Below are 23,086 nucleotides of genomic sequence, written 5' to 3'. Positions count from 1 at the left end.
AGGAAGAGAATTTCCTCTTCCCTTCTTAGGTTCCTCCGGCTGGCCTAAGAATTAAAGTGACATGAGACAGATTAGCAGGAGAAAAATCAAACAAAAGTCAAGTAACCTGTACACATGGGAGAGACCCAGGGAGACTGAGTAACTCGCCCAAATGGCCAAAACCCCCACCTTCAACACCATCTTTAGCTGAAGCCAAAGAAGATGTTGGGGGTAGTGGTTTGGGATGTCACAGGGGAGGAAGGCAATTCACAGGAAGATGGAAAAGCAAGTGTTTGGTAAATAATTGTTTGCTGGGCCAGGTGGAGACAGCGGGACACAGAGTGGACTCTGGTCTTTGGGCCGTGCCGACTTCCCTCACCCCATCTGCCCATACTGGGCAGATGTCTCTGGGGATGCCCTGTTCCAGGAACAGGCCCTTTGTCTCGATTCTTTAGGCAGCTAAGGGGGAAGTGGGAGGTGGTAAAAAGAGAGACTTCCTGAGTCTTCTGTTCCTGAAAAATAATCAGCCTAAATTAATCCTCATGCCATAAAGACACATTCTGGGGCTTCCCTGGTGGCGCAGTGGTTGAGAGTCCGCCTGCCGATGCTGGGGACACGGGTTCGTGCCCCGGTCCGGGAAGATCCCACATGCCGCGGAGCGGCTGGGCCCGTGAGCCATGGCCGCTGAGCCTGCGCGTCCGGAGCCTGTGCTCCGCAACCGGAGAGGCCACAGCAGTGAGAGGCCCGCGTACTGCAAAAAACAAACAAACAAAGAGACACATTTTGGGTTGACAAATTTTGCTCCCCTACAAAAGGAAAGTATAAAATGTATCAAGATCCATTGAAGAAAGCAATCAAAAAATTTAAAGAGCCTAAAAATATTTTTTGTTTGATGTTGATAGACATTTTTATTCGTACATACACACCTTTGGACAATACTAGGGCAATGGAGATAAAGCAGAGGAAAAGGTATGGTGGTTGGTATTTAGATGAAGTCAGTTTTTATTTGTAGGCAATAAAAATCTCTAAGATGCTGATTCTGAAAATAGAAGCTAATTTGTTCCCCCCCAAAAGTGTTTAATTTTAAAAATTTAACGAGTAAGTGGGTTGATCATCTGTGTTCCCTACAGCTTATAATTTAAGTGTTTTGGGAACGATGTTGAAATAAAAGCTTGCTTTCACGTAGACAGAGGTAAGCCGATGTGTCTGCCACACCCGTGAATTACCATGAGGGCTGCCGCTCCAATTTTCTTCACCGTAAACCCTTACTTTTTTCCTCTTCACGTTACAGTTGCACAACCTGCTTCCTAACCCAGCCCTGACCCTGACACTGGGCATGGAGGGAGTGGAGGTGGGTGATGTCGGGGGGGCGTGGGTGTGTGTCCCTTGCAGCCATCAATGGGAGTGGCATGGAACCCCGGGCTGCACTCTGCAGGACTGGCCCCAAAGATTCAGCCTGTAACAAAGACAGACCTCACTAGCAAGTCCCCCACGCCAGCTGGGACTTTTACATGAGAGAGAAGTGAATTTCTAACGTGTTAAGCCACATCTGGGGCCGTTTTTTTTTGCATCCAGACCAACTTAATTAGTTAACAAACACAGTAATTCAGGTATGTTCCTACTGCCTTTCCTCTGATGTTTGCCTCTGTCATTTTTATGGTAGACGGGATACAAACACACTCAGTGAAAGGGGAGGGAGATTCTTACCATAAAGAGACGTCTGGGCAACAGGTGGAAGAGTTTATGTAGCACCCTCCCCACGTGGGGCTGAGAGCGCCTAGGGCTGGACTCTGATGGTTCAGAGCAACTCCCCTGCATCACAGGCCACACGGCGCCTGGGCGTGCTTCTCCGCTCCGTTCTGCCCGCTGGACCAGAGCCGGACACTCATTTGATCCAGAGGCCTTTCATTTTTGTCACTGGAAGGGCAGGAAGGAGGGAGAGATGACATCAGTGAGTGAACAGCGGCCTTATTCGTATCCTAGGGCACAGTAACCAAGTACCAGAGACAACAGAAATTTTGTGTCTCACAGTCTGGAGGCTGGAAGTCTGAAATCAAGGTATCGGCAGGGCCAGGCTCCCTCTGAAGGGCTGGGAAGGAGCTGTTCCAGGCCTCTCTCCTGGCTTCTGGAAGTTTCTCGGCTTGTGGCAGTGTAATTCCAATCTTCACATGGCGTTCTCCCTGTGTGGAGGGAGTGCCACCGTCTGCATGTCTGTGTCCAAATTTCCACTCTTGGTACTTCCCTGGAGGTCCAGTGGTTAGGACCTGGTGCTTCCACTGCTGGGGCCCGGGTTAGATCCCTGGTTGGGGAACTAAGATTCTGCAAGCCGCTCAGCGCGGCCAAACAAAAACAAAAACAAAAACAAACAAAAACGAAAACGTATTTCCACTCTTATAAGGACCCCAGTTGTATCGGATTAGGGCCCACCCTAATGACCTCATCTCAACTAATTACATCTATAATGACCCTATTTCTAAATAAAGTCATATCCTGAAGTACCGGGGGTTAGGAATTCAACACGTGAATTTGGAAGGGGACTCAATTCAACCCATAAAAAGGGATAAGAGCTGACTGAATATTTAAGCCAAATTATTCCATCCCACCATCAGCAGGAGAGGGAACCAAAGTACCTCAGAGAACCAGGGGACCATGAGTGGGGCAGCATCCTGAGAGGGGGTGATGGGCTCCACTATGAAGCCTTGATCTCCCTGAAGCTCCCCTACCCTGGGGCCAGGGTTGCAGATCCAGGACCCTGAAGATAGGTGTCCCAGGTGTTTGTCTGGTCTCTGTCCCTGCGTCCCAGCTGCCCTTCCATCCTGCCTGGGAGCCAGGGACAAAAACAATTACCTGCTCTGTCTGGAGGCCAACACCAGAGGTGTTGTATGTGAGGAAAATACAATTTAACCTTCCCATTGATAAAAAATAACGCATTTTCATTATAACTAAGTTAGAAATGACACAGAAGTTGAAAGCGCGTTAGGAAAGTAGCTCCTAATTCCGAGACCCCGACAACCCCTGTTAAATTTTGGCTTACATTTCATGCGTTCTTATCTTCTTTTTCTGTGCATATTTTACGGAGTCTGGACCATGATCTCTATCTAACTGTATGCTTTGATCATTCCACTGTTCAAGCAATTTATGTACATTTTTCAATGTAATTCCAGTAACAGCCCAACGAGGTAGAAGTTTATTCTCATCATGTAAATTGATAAGAAAACTGAGGCGCAGAGTTTTAGCAATTTGTCTAAATTACACAATTTTTAAACAGCCAAAGAGGGATTCATAGACAAGTTTGTTTGACTCTGCTTTCCATGCTTCTAATTACTGCCTAATTTCTTTATTCTTAGACGTGGGTTTGCTTCCAAATTTTTACTGTTATAAATACTGCAATGTACATCTTTGGACAGAACATTTTCTTCCCCTGGATAAATTCACAGAACTGGAATTACTAGAACTAAGATTTGAACATTTAAAAAAAGGTTTTTTTTGTTACATTATTGCCAGTTTGCTTTCCAAAAAGGCTGTGCTGTCTTGTATTCCCTCCAGCACTGTTCTTGTTTCCCTATACACAGCACCGGACAGGCGGACTCTCTAAACATCCCCGCTATTTATGACAGCTGAAAATGGATTGTTTGTGCTTTGTATTTGCATTTATTTAATTATTAGTAAAGTCACACATTTTTCACATGTTTTAAGCCATTTGTATTTTCCACTAATAATCTGGACCCCTTTATCCAGTAAGGTCTTAGTATTAAATTGAATCATGTGTAATTAACATTTTTTAACATCTTTACTGGAGTATAATTGCTTTACAATAGTGTGTTAGTTTCTGCTTTATAACAAAGTGAATCGGCTATACATATACATATATCCCCATATCTCCTCCCTCTTGCGTCTTAATTAACATTTTTGTAGGTCAAAAAACTGTTGACTATCAGCTCAACCAAATATTTTTGAATGCATTAAGAATATTAATCTTTAGATATGTTGGCTTTAAATATTTTTATTTATTTTATTTATTTGTTTTTGACGGTCTTGGGTCTTCGTTGCTGTGTGCGGGCTTTCTCTAGTTGTGGTGAGTGGGGGCTACTCTTTGTTGCAGTGTGCGGGCTTCACATTGTGGTGGCTTCTCGTTGCGGAACACAGGGTCTAGGCGCGCAGGCTTCAGTAGTTGTAGCTCGCAGGCTCAGTAGTTACGGCTTGCGGGTTCTAGAGCACAGGCTCAGTACTTGCGGCACATGGGCTTAGTTGCTCCGCGGCATGTGGGATCTTCCCGGACCAGGGATCGAATCCGTGTCCCCTGCATTGGCAGGTGGATTCTTAACCACTGCGCCACCAGGGAAGCCCTTTGTTTATGTTTTGATAGAGATGTTTTGATTTCCAAAATGAGCATCTAAATAATAATCTGGAAAGGATTTGCGTAATAACAAAGGATTTGCGTAATAACAAAGATGGCACGCTCATGATTTCCATGGACTAATTTTTCTTTTAATTTCATGCTTTCACACTTTGTCTTTTCTGCACTTCCTACTCTGCCCCACACCCTCAGGCTTGAGTCCAGAAAGATGTATCTTTATGAAGTAGATCAAGGCTTGGCATCAACTTTGGAGAGAGAATAGGAAATGTCATTGAAGGAATTACAGGTGTCAGTAAAACAAGTAAAAAGAACACATCTTTATTATGTCTGATACCTTCTTAGAGTAAAACAATTAAAACTAGCCTGAAAGCATTTGGAGGCATAGCTTTTACTGCAGCAATGCAGAGGCTCTTTAAAGAAAGAGTGACCATGGCTTACGTGAAAGGACACACCTGGTGTGCGTGACAATCTAGAACAGGCTACATCTCATTTTTAGCCAAAATGAAGATAAAGCCAGACCATCTGGCTTGGCAGGGATTTGACGTCTTCTCTTTCCTGTAGGTAGACAGGAGCCACTGAAAATGAGCTCAGACACGCATTTTAAACATCTAAAAGGAAAAGAGAAAAGGTACAGTGACAAGCTCAAGTCTCTTGTCAAACGTAAGCTCATGGTCAGAGGAACAGCCGTGGGTGTTTCAGAGATTGCTGATAAACTCTGCCTTTTAACATCTGGTGCTCAAGACCTCACTTGTAGAAACTGTTGCTTGTGTACCCTGGGGAGAGGGCTGGGGTCGTACCCCATTGCGCTTCCTTGAGCCTCTGGTTAAAATGATTCACATCAACTCTCCCTTGGCCTTAAGTACCTTTTTATGTCGAGAACAGATTATCTTCCATAAAGATGGGAAGCAAATCTTGGCTCTTTCCATGTCCAAGCCTTTGATTCACCCAACGGACACTGCTTCCTTCCTCAAGTCTAAATGGGAACATTTTATGTTCATGGCGTGGCTCCCAGGAAGGGGACTGAAGACATTACAGGGGAGGCGTTTGCAGATATAATGACCCTGACGTGCCTGCCGAGAGGCTGAGCGCCCAGTTGGTTTCCCCAGGGAGGACACAGCTCCTGCCACCCGGCTTGTGCTTGTCTGATGCTGGCCAGGCTGGGGGCACAGCTGGTGGAGAGAATAGTTCTCCTCGGGGCCAAGCTAGCTGACCCTGCCACGAATCAGCCCTGCAAGTTCAGTCCTCCTGGCCCTGGGCTCCGACCAGGGGGAAAGAGCTCAGTTGCCGCCAGACCCTGCGCCCTGGGCCCTGCCCGAGCTGGACCGGGTTTTGCGGAGGTGCCTTCCATGCGCACATGTCCCAAGTGCTCCCTGGAAACAGCCATCTAAACACTCCCGCGCTTTCCCAGGGCCTGAGGTGTGATCCCACGGTCTGGTTATTATTGTCCATTGCTGGGCAGTGGAAGGCCCCGCCCCATTTCTGCATTTCCTCTCTGCCCTGTTGGGGTGCAGATCCTACTGGGGTGAGATCCTAAGAGCTGTGGTTTCAGTTAAGGTGGGCTCGTTGCAAGCACTTTGAATATAATAATCATACTCACACAAGAACATTAAGATTTTTTTAAAGAGGAAAGAAGAACAGAACAGAAAGAAAGAAGCTGATAATAGCTTGAAATGAATGTGGGGAAATGTAATTATACTTTCAAAAAGATAACTCTGTCTCCTGTTTGTTTTCTATCAAGATTTATATATTCATAGCCTACCCCCCTCCCCTGGGGTCTAAAGCTCTCCCTTGGAAGCACGTCCGTGGCGACTAGAGACTGTCCATGGAGCTGTGGTGGGAACCTTTTCTTAAATCAAGGGCATGGGTGCATCTGTCCTCCCTGTGGGCCTGGAACCCAACGATGCAGGGTGTGTACCATCCCTCCTAAGTTCTCCCAGCGTCTCCCTAACTGGCTCCCCGGTGGCCACTCCCTCTCTGTCCAAACCCGTCCTGCACGCTGCCTTACGTGGATCCTCCTGGGCCTAACCAGCCATAAGCCACTTCCCTGGAGAAGAACATGCGATGGCTTCGTGGTCCCCAAGGCACTGGGAACAAAGAGCAGTGGCTTCTCCTGGGCTCTGGAGATGCCCCCCAGTCTGACTCACGTACTTTCCGGTGCCCCCTCAAACCCACCAGTCTGCCCTGATGCCCACAACGCTTCATACGCCCCGGACCAGGTCAGACCGCCTCTCATGAGCTTCCTGACCATCTGACCATCGTCTTCCCAGCCCCGCTCACAATCCCAATTCTGGTTCAGTGTCTGTGAGGGTCAAGGCTGAGCGGTCTTCCTCGCTGGGTTCCTGCAGTACCTGGTGAACGGGTGCTCCGTGAATGTTTGCCAGCTGAAGGAATGCCATCTTAGCAGCCGGGCCAGCCCTGGCATTTAACACTCTGCGGCCATTCCCTGCTGTTCAACCCCCCGCGGTCAGCTCTGTCCACTCCTAGGCACCTATTCTCCCCACCGGCGATGCCCCGCCCTCTTCCCACATCCTACTCACCTCTCCCGGCCCCGCCCATCTCTTTACCCCCGTGCAGGGCCACCCTGGCCCCTAAGCCGTCCAACCGATGTGAGTTCTCCCACTCCCAAGCTCCCGGGGCACTCCCTGCACCACGGACACGGCCTTGCCTGGCGTGAGACCTGGACTGTCCCCATGTGCGCCCCTGGACTCCGTATCACATGTGTGCCCGCCTCCCCCAACTCCTCGGAGTGCTGAGCGGAGCTGAGTCAGACCAGCTGTTTGATAAACGTCTGCCTAAATGATTGCGACTGGGCATCTTCCCTGCTTCTCTCCAAGGATCCACAGCCACAGCCCATCCATCACTCAAGGTCGGCTCAGCCCAGCTTCCTCTGCAGTGGCCTCGTGGGTGATGCCCCACACTGATCTCCTGCTGGATCATGACCCCTGTGGGGGACACTTTTGAGCGCCACTCCCAGTATGTATGTATATCCGTTACTTGTAGACTTCTTGTGTGTCCTGTTGTGGCTTGGCTCTCTGGACCACCAGTGCCCTCCCAGGGGACCCGCACCCCACCTGGAGACCAGCTCTGGAGCACAGCCCACCTGGAGTTGCCATGTCCTCACGCACTTGGACACAGAGAACACAAGGCCCCACCGTCTGTGCCTGGGTACCAGCTGCCCTCCCTCCAGGGCCTCTGGGGCGAGTCACAGGAGTTTCATGCACACTTTCCTCAGTGTGGGGTGACAGGAGAGCTTTGAGACCAGGTGACTCACCACTGGGAGACCCAGCACAGGGAGACCCATCTATTTCAAAGAAAGCCCACTGTGCCTGGCCCGAAGGAGGAACTTAATGCATGCTGACATGTAATAAAAATAACCGCGATCCTTGATGGCAAGTGTCCTACTCCAGTGTCTTCAAACATTGGCTTGTGAGCCTTGTAAAAGAATTTTGATGACAAACCCACAGCCAACATCGTTCTCAATGGTGAAAAACTGAAACCGTTTCCTCTAAGATCAGGAATAAGACAAGGTTGTCCACTCTCACCACTATTATTCAACATAGTTTTGGAAGTTTTAGCCACAGCAATTAGAGAAGAAAAAGAAATAAAAGGAATCCAAATCAAAAGAGAAGAAGTAAAGCTGTCACTGTTTGCAGATGACATGATACTATACATAGAGAATCCTAAAGATGCTACCAGAAAACTACTAGAGCTAATCAATGAATTTGGTAAAGTAGCAGGATACAAAATTAATGCACAGAAACCTCTGGCATTCCTATACACTAATGATGAAAAATCTGAAAGAGAAATTAAGGAGACACTCTCATTTACCATTGCAACAAAAAGAATAAAATACCTAGGAATAAACCTACCTAAGGAGACAAAAGACCTGTATGCAGAAAACTATAAGACACTGATGAAAGAAATTAAAGATGATACAAACAGATGGAGTGGTATACCATGTTCTTGGATTGGAAGAATCAACATTGTGAAAATGACTCTACTACCCAAAGCAATCTACAGATTCAATGCAATCCCTGTCAAACTACCAATGGCATTTTTCACGGACCTAGAACAAAAAATTTCACAATTTGTGTGGAAACACAAAAGACCCCAAATAACCAAAGCAATCTTGAGAAAGAAAAGACAGCCTCTTCAATAAGTGGTGCTGGGAAAACTGGACAGCTACATGTAAAAGAATGAAATTAGAACACTCCCTAACACCATACACAAAAATAAACTCAAAATGGATTAAAGACCTAAATGTAAGACCAGACACTATAAAGCTCTTAGAGGAAAACATAGGCAGAACACTCTATGACATAAATCACAGCAAGATCCTTTTTGACCCAGCTCCTAGAGAAATGGAAATAAAAACAAAAATAAACAAATGGGACCTAATGAAACGTCAAAGCTTTTGCACAGCAAAGGAAACCATAAAGAAGACGAAAAGACAAACCTCAGAATGGGAGAAAATATTTGCAAGTGAAGCAACTGACAAAGGATTAACCTCCAAAATATACAAGCAGCTCATGCAGCTCAATATCAAAAAAACAAACAACCCAATCCAACAATGGGCTGAAGACCTAAATAGACATTTCTCCAAAGAAGATATACAGACGGCCAACAAACACATGAAAGGGTGCTCAACATCACTAATCATTAGAGAAATGCAAATCAAAACTACAATGAGGTATCACCTCACACAGGTCAGAATGGCCATCATCAAAAAACCTACAAACAATAAATGCTGGAGAGGGTGTGGAGAAAAGGGAACCCTCCTGCACCGCTAGTGGGAGTGTAAATTGATACAGCCACTATGGAGAACAGTATGGAGGTTCCTTAAAAAACTAAAAATAGAACTACCATACGACCCAGCAATCCCACTACTGGGCCTATACCCTGAGAAAACCATAATTCAAAAAGAGTCATGTACCACAATGTTCATTGCAGCTCTATTTACTATAGCCATGACATGGAAGCAACCTAAGTGTCCATCGACAGAGGTATGGATAAAGAAGATGTGGCACATATATACAATGAAATATTACTCAGCCATAAAAAGAAACGAAATTGAGTTATTTGTAGTGAGGTGGATGGACCTGGAGTCTGTCATACAGAGTGAAGTAAGTCAGAAAGAGAAAAACAAATACCGTATGCTAACACATATATATGGAATCTAAAAAATAAAAAATGGTTCTGAAGAATTTAGGGGCAGGACAGGAATAAAGACACAGACGTAGAGAATGGACTTGAGGACACGGGGAGGGGGAAGGGTAAGCTGGGACGAAGTGAGAGAGTGGCATGGACATATATACACTACCAAACGTAAAATAGATAGCTAGGGGGAAGTAGCCGCATAGCACAGGGAGATCAGCGGTGGGATAGGGAGGGTGGGAGGGAGGCGCAAGAGGGAGGAGATATGGGAACATATGTATACGTATAGCTGATTCACTTTGTTATAAAGCAGAAACTAACACACCATTGTAAAGCAATTATACTCCAATAAAGATGTTTTAAAAAAAAAGAATTTTGAAAATCTACGTACTCATCCACCTGTTTTTAAGTTGGCATCTAAAATTTTTCATCCTATGTTTAAATGTTTATTTCTTATTAATAAGAGATAGGAAGTATTAAATATTTTATGTGGTGAAAGAAGATCAGGATTGATTACAATCTGAGCAAATATTTCATATTATTGGATAAAACAAATTTTCATTACTTTATTGAACACAGCATGCCCTATCTGAGCGGTATCAGGTGAAAGTTTTGTTTGTTGATTTATTGTATTTTGGAAAATCTGATAGTCCTGCAAAAATTACATTTTAGTGGATAAAGATCACAAGCTTGTGCTGCTTTAGATCCTCTGAATTATGAGCCCCCGTGGGCCAGCATGCCCTTCTTCTTGCAGAAATATGTACCAGACAGGGAAGGACAGAAAGTCTTGTGAGCTTAAGGGCCTTGGTTTATCATTAACTTGCACTTATCTTGTTGTTTAATGTGCCCTCCTGCAGCAAAGAACCAAAACAAGATTTGGGGTGGATGAGGGATATGGCTTTCTTCCGTAAAGTGAGAAAAGGTGTATTCTGGACACAGGCTCAATTCAAGCCGGTCAGGATTAGCAAAGAATACCTATAGGCATTGATGCCCTTATGAGAATCACCTGGAAACTCCTCAGGTCATCCAGGAAGCGTGCGCCCAGATGCAGGAACGCTGGCCTACCCTTGGCTTGGCAACGATCTAGAGTAGAACGATGGACAGTGGCCGACCCGGGCTGGGGAGTAGAGGACGGACCTCACCTCCACCAGCCAGGACAAAACTGAGAGAATTGTTAGATATTAAGTATCAAGCATTAGAAACCAAAATAGAAACTGAAGGGTAGTTAAGCCCAAGGCACACGGTACCATGTGAACTCTGAAACGAGTGAAGGGCCCGGGGCAGGCCCAGGTGGGGCAGGGGCAGCAGGGGTCAAAGGGCAGGGCACAGGGGCTGGAACAGATCTGTGGTCAGTCGAGACCATTTCAAGGGCCCTGTGGTTCTTCTCGTCAGCCCTTCATTGGGAAACGCAGGGGCCCCTGGGTCCCCAACTTGTAGCCTCGTCTTACAAGAGAATTGTTTAACCGTTGTTGTATGAAGTGCTGCAGATATAGTCCGGCCTTAACCTTTGTAGACCTGGCACCTCCTGAGGCCCCCAGGCTCATGCTCTAGTCCCCGGGTCCTGTTTTTCTTAGACACATCAGACCCTGACGGGCTTTCGTGTCTCAGCTGCCCCCTCCACCTGGGGTACCCTCCCTATTAGTTCTCCAATCTTTGCCTTGGAGCCTGCTTTTTCCAGCATGTTCACCCCACCTCACCCCTTAGAGCAGAATTTCTCCAAGCGGGATCTGCTGCTGTGTCGGCATTATCTGGGATTTTTGTGGGAAAAAGACAGTAGATTCCTAGGACAAAGCTGGAGACACTGGTTTGGTAGGTCTGGATTCAGAATCCATAACATTAGAGCCCCTGATGCAGGAACCTGCATTTTTATAAGCTGCCCAGGTGCTCGGAAGTGTTCTAGACCTTGGGATCCACCAGTGCTGTGCTCTGAATGCTTGTTTCCCCCAGTATTCATGTGCTGAAATCCTAATCCCCAAGGTGATGGTATTGGGAGGTGGGGCTTTGGGGGGTGATTGGGTCATGAGGGTGGAGCCCTCGTGATGGGATTAGTGCCCTAATAAAAGAGCCTTCTGCCACGTGAGGACATTGGGAGAAGACAGCTCTCCATGATTGAGAGAGCAGGCTCTCAGCAGACACCAGCACTGCTGGCTCCTTGACCTTGGACTTCCAGCCTCCAGAGCTGTGAGAAATACATTTCTGTTGTTATAAGCTGCCCAGTCTGTGGTGCTCTGTCATAGCAGCCTGGATGCATTGAGACAAGCGGGTGCAGTCAGAGACTTCCGTGCTGCCCCTGGGCTCCCTTCACACCTCTGCTGCAGCCCTCCCACGTCAGACTGTGATTTATCCGTGTGCCTGCTTGTCCCACTACTCCCTGATTCTCCAGAAGAGAAGCGCTCTTCATCTCTGCAGAGTCCGCACCAAGCACAGTGCCTGCTACATACTGCTCCTTAGTCGCTGTTTGTTCAGTGGTCAGGGTGCCCCTCGTGAAGGGTACAGCAGAGAGGAGGGGCTCATTCTCAGAGTCCCGCCCCCTGCCCCCAGGATGTAGGTGAACATAATGCTCTCGAGCTTGAAGAGAACCACCTGCTGGGGTCTGGGATTAAGCTCACTGGCTCTCTGCAGGATGCAAAGGGCAGACCGGGGCAGCACATGGTGGTGAAGCATCCTGCAGCGTGGAGCTCACCTCCGTGTCTAGGGACCCCTGCCGGCTGGGCAGCGCTGTTGGGGGCGGTGGGGACGTCTGCTCAGGCGGTGACGTGCGGCGAGGGGGAGACCTGGCCCACCTCGCGGAGTGTAAATATCGCAGAGGAACGAGCGCCCGCTCAGCCTAGATGGAGCCTCCCGGAGCTGCCTGTAAGTGTGTGCAGTCTACTGGATCCCTTGAGGGGCCAGAGTCGCAATGCACTACCTCAGTCCCATCTCCCCTTTACTCCTCGGTATTTTTGGAAGGCGACAATGGCCCTGGCTGAGAAGCTGCATTTCCCAGTCCCCCTGTGGCTGGGACGTTTAAGGAGATCTCAGCAGGAGTTGCGGCGTCCGCCCTCTGCTCTCCTCCTTGCAGCCCGGGACACCGTCTGCAGCAGCAGCCGCTCTCCCCCGCGGATGGATGCCGCGAGCAGGGCGCAGAAAACTGGAAGTCGGCAGGGTCACTGGGACGTCGTGGGACCACACTGTAGCCACGGAGGCTGACCTTTAGACTGCTTTTATGCGGGAGACAAAACAAACAAGCACACAAGACACTGTATTGTTAAACCGCTGATATACAGGTTTTCTGTCTCACCCTCGCATCCACGCTGCTGGGACCATTTGCCTTGTGGGCTGTTGCCCAACATACATTTCTTATTTGCTGCTCACGTGGCCCCTTAGAGATGCAGGACTCACCCTCCACTCCACCTCTAGCTGCTGCCAGTCTACTGGGCCACAGGCTTGCTGTCAATCTTTTTTTTTTTTTTTTTTTTTTTTGCGGTACGTGGGCCTCTCACCATTGTGTCCTCTCCCGTTGTGGAGCACAGGCTCCGTATGCGCAGGCTCAGCGGCCATGGCTCACAGGCCCAGCTGCTCCGCGGCATGTGTGATCTTCCCGGACCGGGGCACGAACCCGCGTGCCCTGCATCGGCAGGCGGACTCTCAACCACTGTGCCACTAGGGAAGCCCTGTCAATCTTTTAAGTTCCTTGAAAAGCAAGCATCTGGGTTCACCAGCCACTTGTGACATCAGCCAGATCGGTCTTCAGGCGCTTCCTTGAGGTCTCAGGGGTGGCTACATGGACTTTTAATTTGGACCCAGAGGAACCTCACAGCTGGGAGCCTGTTACTCCTGAGACTTTCTTCCTCAGAGACAGTCGCCTTTGACTTTGAGTTTTAATTGCATGTGTTTAAACCTTCCAGTTTGCAGCTGACACAAAGCTGTCTTGGGGAGTGCGTGCCAGACTCATGGGGGAAAAGTAGGAACGCTTCATGATGCTCTCAGAGGAAGAGGAAGGATGTGCACAAAAATATATACTTGGGGGAGGGGCTTCAAGGTACAAGGACTTCAAGCTTTCTGACACAAAGGAGCTTTTCCAGATGAGTCCAGAGATCATCACCTTGTAAGAAGATCTGGATAAAGCTGCAAGCATCATTCTGGCCCCAACGAAACGAAGGTACGTCCCCAGGTCTGGTCTAGAATATTGTGTATAACCGTAATCTAGCTGAGGGGAGTCCAAAGAATCCACACACTGTGATCAAAACGGTAGACAAGTCTGAGTGAGCGAGTGTACCCACATGGACTCTGGGAGTCAAAGAGAACTGGGCCAGAGCCCTCTGTCGCCATGCACTGTGAAATGAGGGCACGATGTCCATCCGGTGAGGTTGTTCCGAGGATGAAATGAGAAGCCTCGCTACAGCGAGCACAGGGTTGAGGTGTGGGATTGGTGAGCACAGTGGTGGTCAGTACAGGCTGTGCCGTCCTGGAGATGGTGGTCTGGATCCAGCCTCCTTTACTTACTGGCTGTGTGGCCTTGGACAAATCAGCTAACCTTTCTAAGCCTCGATTTTCTGATTTGCAGAATGGGGGTAATAATGTATCTCACTGAGGGCCTTGTGAGAATATATGACATCATGCGTGTCCAGCAAGCACTTAGCAAAATGCCTAAAATAGAGCAAGACCTCAGTAAACGACGCGGCCACGCAGCAGCCTCTCCTCCTCTCCCCTCTTCTTCTCTTTCTTCTCCTCCTCGGTTACAGGAAGGAGCAGAATCTTTTCTTCTTCACAGCAGAGAATACTTTGCTAACACCCTCCTTGGACTTCTGTGACCTCGAAGGTTTTTCCAACTGCGTCCCACGGTCTGCTAATGGTTAGGTGAGGCCACGTGACTAGTTATGGCCTATGAGCTGTCGGCAGAAGTGACATGTATCATCTCAGAGTGATCGCTAACTCGCCACGTGGTTGCTTCCGCTGCCCTGGCAGCTCCTGGAGCTACACTCTGAGATGGTCGCAAAGCACTGGCAGCTCCATTAGCTCAGGTTCCTGAGTGGCTATTTGGACCCACACTGGCTGTGCTCAGCTGCTGGGTTTTGAGGTTGATTTATCACAATAGCGCAGCGTACCTTATCCTGACTACTAGAAATACTGCACCAGCTGTTGCTGCGAGGCACACGAGAAAGTATCTCAAGGTCAAATAAGGTTAGAAAGTGCTAGGCAGCAAAACAAGTTTATTCTGGACTTCGTAGCCCTTTCAGTATGTTCATGTCCCCTATGAAGCTCCAAAATAATTTGACAAAGGACCATTTTTTTTAAAAAAGCGTGTTTTAAAGGTCTAGTGTTCTACAAAACACACTTTGGAAAAGGCTGACCGGGCCGGTGCGCTTGGTTTGTTGACTGTTTCCTCCTGACACGCCCACCCTCGTTCCACTATCGCCACGTGAATCTGAACAGTATATTCCTCACATTCCCTCCTTAACCCATTTCTGTGGAGGCTGCCACCACCTCCATTCTTCTGACCTTTGAATCCCAAATTGCCGAGCCCTGCTGAAGAAAGTGGAGAGCCGGACACAGCCTGAACGCCCAGCACGGTTCTGGTGCCAAGGTGAGCTTTCAGAATCCGTAGTCTTTCATTTCATTCCCAGCCAACTCCCTGCCAGCCTCCTTCCACAGCTGTTCTTTTTTTTTTTTTTTTTTGCGGTACGCGGGCCTCTCACTGTCGTGGCCTCTCCCGCCACAGAGCACAGGCTCCGGACGCGCAGGCTCAGCGGCCATGGCTCACGGGCCCAGCCGCTCCGCGGCACGTGGGATCCTCCCGGACCGGGGCACGTACTCGCGTCCCCTGCATCGGCAGGCGGACTCCCAGCCACTGCGCCACCAGGGAAGCCCCCACAGCTGTTCTTGTTTTCACTTTCCTGGTACTTCCAGCTTCCCCTCACCCCCTTCTCTCGGCACAAGAACCCATCGCCCACTTTATGGAAAAGACAGAAAGGGCCAGGCCACCCACTCGACCTATTCTCCCCTCTTCTTGTATCATGTGGGTCATTACCATGTTGTCGTACTTTAAAAAAAAATTAGTTTATTAATGTTTCTATATCTGCTTCACATGCGTGCCTTTTGTAATGGTGCTAGGGAGTAAGATGTTTCAAGAACAGCTCAAGTCCAATCTCAGACTCCCCCTGCCCTCTACCTTAGGGAACCACTGGAAGCTGGTGTGTATTTTTCCCAGGCATGATTTTGTATTTTTATTTCGTATGCATTGCTTCATAAATATACAGTGTTTTCTGTGTTTTAAAACTTTTCAAGAATGGCATCGCGCTGTCTGTATCCTTTGCAGCTTTGCTCTGTGGCTCAGTATTAGGTCTGATATTTTGATTTATCGAAACCGGTAGATGCAGTTAATGTATGTTAACTGCTGTGTGGTTCTCCATCAGTTATTACATCTATAGCTTCTTTATCTATCCTCCTATGAATCAAAAGTTTATCTTTTATTCTTGTACATATTTCCTTCTCTTCATTTCTTCTTGTGCTCACTTCATCAAGTTGGCCAAAATTTAAAAGTCCAGTAGCACCAAGTATGGTAAGAATATGGAGAAATGTAATCTCTGTGAGTGTAATTTTGTACACCTGCTTGGGAGATCAATTTAGTGACACCTGGCACTGGCAACGATGAAAGGTCCACTTTGTACTTTGTTTAAGAAACTTTCAGAACCTCTTTCACTTGGTTCTGCTTTATAAATTTCTATGGCGAGGAAGTAGCTTCTTATTCTAGTCATCTCAGAAGCTGAAAGCTGCTCTGCAACTTTTATACTTTTCAAGGAACAGAGATTCCAAAGGGCTGCTAAACCATTTAACGTGTTTAAAATTCTTTGAGTAAGTTTATTGTAAATTCAGTTGTATCTGAAAATATTAATAGAAAGTAAGGTTACTGATCTTTCATTACATCCTACACTAGTGATGCTTTGTGACCTTGCACAGTTATTTAAAACATATTTTATCAAGTTAATTCCCCAGCCTCCCCACCCCAGCTCTAAATGTCTAACCTCTTCAATCTGCACCTTCTCTTTGCTCTGATAGGGTCGCCTCTCTCTCCCTCTGACACTCAATGTACCCCTCGTTTGCGTTTGCGTACGAAACCACAACAACAAAAACAAAACCTAGTGATTCTCCACCCTGGCTGCTGATTAGAAAACGACCTAGGGAACTTTCAAAAACACCAGTCCCTGGGATTCACAGCCAGAGATCCTGATTAAGTTGGATTTAGAGCCACTGTATTACACAATTCAACTTACCAACATAGAGGTTCACACAAGAACATTCACTTATGGGAAACACATCTGCATGTAATGCACGTTTCTGTCTTCTTTATCTTTCACCTTTTTTGGAGTCTGTAACGTGGGCAGACTTTTCACATGAACCAGCCCTGCTCTAGTTCCCACTGACTAATGGTGTGAATTTGGAGAAATTTCTTCATCTCGGTGTCCTATTTTCCCCCCATCTGTAAAACAGAGGTAATAATCACAACATACTTTTCAGGGCTACTGCGAGTATCACATTAAATTATACATGCAAGTAAAATGGAAAGCAATTTACAAATGTTAATTATTATGAGTCTCCCCCGCTCAACATTACCATATGTTGTTTGAATTACAGCTTCTGTACATGTTGAATGGTTCTAATTTCCTGTTTATTTTGTGTGTGTATCCTTAAAACCTAAACCTCAATTCAATTAAGACTTTTTTGGTGGGGGAGAAGCAATCTATAATTCTTTAGAATAGTTTATGTTCTTCATTTCCAAAGACAAAGTGAGAGTCAAAAAGCATTGAATTGGGGCTTCCCTGGTGGCACAGTGGTTGAGAGTCCGCCTGCCGATTCAGGGGACGCGGGTTCGTGCCCTGGTCCGGGAAGATCCCACATGCCGCGGAGCGGCTGGGCCCGTGAGCCATGGCCGCTGAGCCTGCGCGTCCGGAGCCTGTGCTCTGCAACGGGAGAGGCCACAACAGTGAGAGGCCTGCGTACCACAAAAAACAAAACAAAACAAAACATTGATTTGAATGTATTAGCAGAAACATAGTTTATAATTTACAAAATTTTCTGTTGCAGTAAGTACTAGCACTGGCTAGGATATTTTGGACACACACATATATGTATACATGCATATATATGTGTACATATATACACACACGTGCATATAGAACATACGGCAGAGACATATCTTTGGATATGTTGACCTCTGGCCTTTCAATCAGATAACTCGGCTCATTGAAACTTGGTTTATCACCTGAGGCGAGGGTTGTGTCAGGGTCAAAAGCAGAAATCACTTATGAGTCTCTTTTGCTTTAGTTTCTTAAAGTCTAAGCCCAGAGCAGGTGAACAGATTTGGGGCACAGACAAAAAGTCCTGCCAGAAACCATGGAGAACACAGAATTTCCCCATCCCCCGTCAAGAAAAAGATTTACCAGGGCTTAGGAGAGAAGTGAATAGGAAAATTGACCAGGGAGGTGGCAAGACCCCAGAGAAAGAGGCTGGGAGGGACATTTAGGGAGCTGGGCGACCTTGAGAAGATTTTCAGTCATGGTGGTGTCCCCACCATGACTCAGAAAGGTAGAGAGCATCTGGACCCGAGGATGGTGGACGATCTCAATGGCAACTTGTGTGGGCAGATGGTAAAGGAGGGGATGATTCTGCAACTCCCCATGCCTTGCCACTGTATAGGGTCCTACAACCTTGCTCTGGCCATTGTAGTGAAGGCAGAAGCCCATGAAGGCTGAGGCTAACATGTCTTCATAGCTTATGAGCTGAATAGAAATTAAACTGTTTAAGAAGTTCAAGGAAGTTATATTTCTTGGACATTTGGAAGTGGGGGCTGTCACTCATAACCTCCACGTACATGCTATGCATATGTGCTTACAGCTATTTTCTATTTCTATTTCTATTTACACACACACACAACACAGTTCAGGGTGTTCTGCCAGAAATGAGGTTTGTATTTTTCTCTCTTCTCTAGAAGGGAAAATGCCCACAAGTCACCTTGGAATCCCTGGTCATAGCTTCACCATTGGGAAGATGCGTTAGCATTACTGTGGAGTCCCAGTGTCAGGAGAACCCCACCTTGAGATGTCTCAGCAAGGTGACAGCCCTGTAGTAAAGACAGCATATATCACATCTTAAAGAAATGCAGGTTAACCACATAAATATTACTAAGGGACAGTATTATATTAATGTTACTATTTTGCCATTGCTGATATGTTTTTGTTGATAGGACAGTTGACACATGGTTTTATGGTAAATTAAGAATGGTAAATGGAACATTAAGAATGGTAAAACTAATGCTATCTCATTAACAACAACAAATTGACACAATGACAGCCAGTGGCTAGTGATTTCCGTAGCAGGGAGTGGCTGGGTTGTTTAAAAGGACTTTTAAATGGTTCTGAAGAACCTAGGGGCAGGACAGGAATAAAGACGCAGACGTAGAGAATGGACTTGAGGACACTTGGAGGGGGCAGGGTAAGCTGGGAGGAAGTGAGAGAGTAGCATGGACATATATACACTACCAAATGTAAAAGAGCTAGTGGGAAGCAGCCACATAGCACAGGGAGATCAGCTCGGTGCTTTGTGACCACCTAGAGGGTTGGGATAGGGAGGGTTGGAGGGAGACACAAGAGGGACGGGATATGGGGATATATGTATATGTATAACTGATTCACTTTGTTATGAAGCAGAAACTAGCACACCATTGTAAAGCAGTTATACTCCAATAAAGATGTTAATTTTAAAAAATGACTTTTACCGTGAAGGCAATGAAGCTCCTCCTGTGTAGCGTGGAGCATTGACCCTCAGAGACTCTGGCTTTGAGTTCATATGAGAAGGGAGATGAAAAATGGGAAATAATTAAGGAAATTTGCTGGAAAAGAAAGCTGCTTGAAGCTTAGAATCACGTCTTCCTCACCATCGTGTTCTCTTTGCCCTTCCTCCTGCCTGCAGTGCAGCGAGATGTCTATGAGTAGAGACGTCTGTCTGTGATGCAGCAGTGGTTCTGCCATTTTGAAGACGAAAGCTACTTGGTGAGGAAGACAGAGGTAGAAGACGGAAGGCAGCAGGGTTCTGGATAATTCCTCAACGGTTGGCAAGTGCCCACGGTTGCCTGCCTCGAGGTTCTTGCCTCTAGAGGAAAATAACCCCCTTCGGTCTTAAGTCACTGTGGTTGGATTTTGGTTTTTTTCAGCTGAATGTCTCCCTCCCTCAAACCCATGTGCACAACGATGATGGCTAATATCCTTTACGGAGCAAGATACACTCAGGGCAGGTCTCATTGTTCATAATAGTAAATCCACGTCTCAGAAAGTTGCCTTGGTGATTTTGAAGATTTTTGGCCAAGACCTTGTCAAATTAGGTTGGATTGTCACTACTTTTACTCACAGTGGGGCTGTGTAAGAGCCCATGGCAGGAGCAGAGGTGGCAGTGTTGCCACAACCTTGCTGTTCATCTATGTTTGCAGTATTAGTACTACCTTCAGTACAGAGAATGTTTTGTTTTGTTTTGTTTTTTGTAAAAATCTTTTAAAGTCGTCATTGTGTCTTACGGGAATTAGTTTAATTGAAACACTGTGAGGCAGACACACATGTAATCAGAGTCACGCAAAGTGCAAAAGGGGCTTCTAATCTGAAAGAAAACAAGCCAGGGAGAGCCCCAGTTCCCACCCCACCAGACACAAAAGTCTTCCTCTCCTCAGGACCTTGTCAGCCATATATGAAAGGCAGATGAGCAAAAGCCACACTGGCAGCCTGATGTTAAGCAGTAACAGAACTTAAACTATTTATTTTAGGAATTAAAATAAATATGAAGTATGGTGAATTAGATACTCTGAAGGGATATTCTAAAGGAATCTTCCATTATAATACAGCTAGATTTTGGATAAATTCCTCCCTTCCGAATTATTTTTGACCCATTGCTAAGCTTGCAAGAAGGTCTGGGAAATTTTCAAGGAGCCAAAGTAACTAAGTCTCACATAGTATTAAAAATTAACTAGACATGGATTATGAACTTAAATGTAAAATGTAAAACTATAAAACTTTGAGAAAATTTCACAGGATTAAAAATCCTCAGGACCTAGGGCTAAGTAAAGAGTTCTGAGACTTGGCACCAGAGCATAATTCCTAAGAGGAAAAGCAATTAATTGGACTTCATCAAAATTAAAAACTTTTGCTCTGCAAAAGACCCTATTATGAGGATGAAAAGGCAGACTACAGATTGGAGGAAATATTTGCAGACAACATATCTGACAAAAAACTAAAATCTGGAATACATAACTCTCAAAACTCAGCTGCCAAAACCAAACAATCCAATTAGAGAATAGTCAAAAGACACGAAGAGACATCTCATGAAGAAGATACACAGACAGCAAATAAACACATGAAAAGATGTTCAGTATCATCAGCCATTAGGGAAAAATGCAAATTAAAACCAAAATGAGATATTACTATACACCCATCAGAATGGCTAAAATAAAAATTAGTGACACCCCAAATGCTGGTGAAGATGAGGAGAAACTGAATCATTCATACATGGCTGGTGAGAATATAAAATGGTACAGCTACTCTGGAAAACAGTTTGGCAGGTTCTTTTAAAAACATACAAACAAAGCTAAACATGCAATTACCATGTGACTCAGCAATGATACTTTTGGGCATTTATCCCAGAGAAATGAAAATTTACATTCATGAAAAATCTGTACATGAATGTTTATAAGAACTTTTTTTTAATAACCCAAACTAAAAACAACCAGATGTATTTAATAGGTGAAAGGGTCAAAAAATGGTGGTCCATCCACACCATGGAACACTATACAGCAATAAAAAGGAATGAGCTATTAATACACACAACAATGAATCTCCAGATAATTATACTGAATGAAAAAATTAATCCCCCCAAATTACGTGTATAATTCCATTTTTATAGCATTCTTGAAATAACAAAATCATAAAATGGAGGGGATGTGGATGAAAGAGAAGTGGATGTGGTTATAAAAGGGCAACATGAGAGATCCTTGTGGTGATGGAGATGTTCTGTAAATGACTGTATCAATGGCCATATCCTGTAATATTGTGATGCTGCACCATAGTTTTGCAGGATGTTCCCATTAAGAGAAACTGGATAGAGGGTACATGGGCTGTTTCTGTATTATTTCTTGCAACTGCATATGAATCTAAAATTGTCTCAAAATAAAAAGTTTAATTTAAAAAAGTAAATAAATAAAACAGTGCATTGAAATCAGAAGATAAATTATAAGCAAACTTGGACATTAAAATTGCTGAACAAATGCAAATACCAGCAGTTGTGGTCAACAGGGTGTTAAGTCCGTGGCAAAATGAGGGATCTGGAACTAAGTTAGGTTTCTTGACTGTCTCAGAAGTAAAGCGCCCCCACGTTAGGTGCTCAGGGTCCCCACAGATTACATTCAGTGAAGTAAAACATAATAGAAGAACTACCAAATGCATAAGGAAATAAGTTGCACAAATAAAGGGGAGCCAATGGATACAATCAATGCTAGATTTAGACTCTCAAGGATATCAGATACTTTTTACTTTTCTGATGCAGAGTACAAAATGGCTATGTAAGGAGTGATTAAGCTCAATAAAATATAAAAATAATAATAAATAAATCTAAATAGATTAAACTTACCATAAAAATACATAGTTTGGCAGAGTGGACTAAAAAATGGGATCTGACTATATGCTGCCTACAAGATACTCACTGTAGATCTAAGGACACATATAGATTGAAAATGAAAAAATGGAAAAACATATTTCATGCAAATAGTTAACAAAAGAGAGCAGAGGTGGCTATATCAATCTCAGACAAAATAGACTTTAAGTCAAAAACTGTTACGGGAGGGCTTCCCTGGTGGCGCAGTGGTTGAGAGTCCACCTGCCGATGCAGGGGACACGCGTTCGTGCCCCAGTCCGGGAAGATCCCACATGCCGCGGAGCGGCTGGGCCCGTGAGTCATGGCCGCTGAGCCTGCGCGTCCGGAGCCTGTGCTCCGCAACGGGAGAGGCCACAACAGTGAGAGGCCCGTGTACCGCAAAAAAAAAAACAAAAAAAAACTCTTATGGGAGACAAAGAAGAACATTACATAAAGATAAAAGGGTCAATTCACCAAGAATATATAATACTGATAAACACGCGAACACCAAATGTTAGAAGCCCAAAATATATGAGCAAATATTGATTGAATTGAAGCGAGAAATAAGTAGCTCTACAATAATAGGAGGAGAATTTAATACCATTTTCAGTAATGGATAGAACAATCTGAACCACACAGAGATCAGTAAGGAAAGAGAAGACTTGAAAAACATTATAGACCAACTGAACCTAACAGACGTATCATAACACTCCACCCAATAACAAACAGCAGAATATACATTTTTCTAAAGGGAACATGGAACATTCTCCAGGATAGGCCATATGTTAGGCCACAAAACAAGTCTTAATAGATTTAATAAGATTTAAACCATACTGTGATTTTCCAAGCACAGTAAAATGAAACTAGATAGCACAAGCAGAAGGAAAGTTGGAAAATTCGCTAACATGTGAAAGTTAAACAGCACACTCTTAAACAACCAGTGGGTAA

Source organism: Delphinapterus leucas, chromosome 10 (assembly GCF_059928025.1).
Source record: "Delphinapterus leucas isolate spDelLeu-1000000601 "Yukka" chromosome 10, BTC_Dleu_Yukka2, whole genome shotgun sequence".
NCBI lineage: Eukaryota > Metazoa > Chordata > Mammalia > Artiodactyla > Monodontidae > Delphinapterus > Delphinapterus leucas.
Note: the sequence above shows the minus strand (reverse complement) of the source record.